General features: G+C 56.9%; 1 protein-coding gene across 1 annotated transcript in view; it reads right to left on the bottom strand.

The window, feature by feature from the left end:
* Positions 1–979, bottom strand: part of GDPD2 (glycerophosphodiester phosphodiesterase domain containing 2) — a gene marked incomplete at its 3' end in the record, with an annotated part of 4,053 nt that overhangs the window by 2,598 nt on the left and 476 nt on the right. The window lies entirely within an intron of this gene.

Raw genomic sequence — 979 nt, 5'->3', positions numbered from 1 at the left:
GCCTGGCTAGTGGCTAGTTGGTCAGTTGCTGTGGATACAGATTGGAGACATCACAAAGCCCTGAACTGAAAGATTCTATTTCTGCCTACCGGAGGGCAGGGGGCACCAGCAGCATGGGGAAGTCTTGAGGAGTACGAGTTGCCTGGGTCACTCCTTACCTCCTGAAGGAACTTTTTTCCTGCCAGCACACACCTGGAAAATCGAAGCCCTTTTGCCCCAGTCCTGTCCCTTCCTGCCCAGTCATCCCACAACCCCAGCCAGGAACCAAGTCGCCGCCTTTCCCCTTTCAGGGGCCCCACCCTCTGAGGTCACTTTGGTGAAAGTACAACAGATACAGGGCAAAGGTGTGCATGGGGGTGTGTGGTTGTCTTGGGGCAGGGGATCTCTGGACCTTGTGCTTTGGGGTCAAGCTGAGACCAAACTGGCTTACTGATCTCCACACAAGGCTGGACATGTGATTGTGAGTCTACATGAGAAGGTGTGGGGTTTGTGTCAGCATTTGCATGTGCACTAGTGGCTGGTAGTGAAATGGGTTTCTAGGTGACTTGGAATATGTAACGGTGCCCCTCGATACACCCAAAGTGTGTGTGGTCTGGGCTCCCCTGAGGCTGTGGAGTCTTAGGGGTGCACAGTGGCCGGGGCCCTGGAAGGAGTGAGGATATGGCTGCTCCTGAAGCAGCCCTTCTCACCCTCTGCTTGCCTTTGGAAAGGAGAGTTGGGGAAGGGCTTGGAAGTTAGGGGATTGGAGCTGAGGGAGGGCCTGAGGGGAGGAAACCTCTCCCCTCCCTGACACCCCTCTAAGGAAAAAGCCCACCCAAAGGGAGGTCCCCTGCCTCTTCCCATGGTGGGACCACCAAGTGCTAGGAGCCTGCCTCGGGCTCCATCTGTACCGCAGGTCCTGCCCCTGCACCCCAATCACTGCCTTCCAGGGTCCCCTTTCCCTCCAGGAGCTGTAGGATGGGGCCAGGAGCTGAGCAGT

This window comes from Bison bison, unplaced genomic scaffold (assembly GCF_000754665.1).
Source record: "Bison bison bison isolate TAMUID 2011002044 unplaced genomic scaffold, Bison_UMD1.0 scf7180017864537, whole genome shotgun sequence".
NCBI classification, from domain to species: Eukaryota; Metazoa; Chordata; class Mammalia; order Artiodactyla; family Bovidae; genus Bison; species Bison bison.
This window is presented reverse-complemented; position numbering and strand designations above follow the sequence as displayed.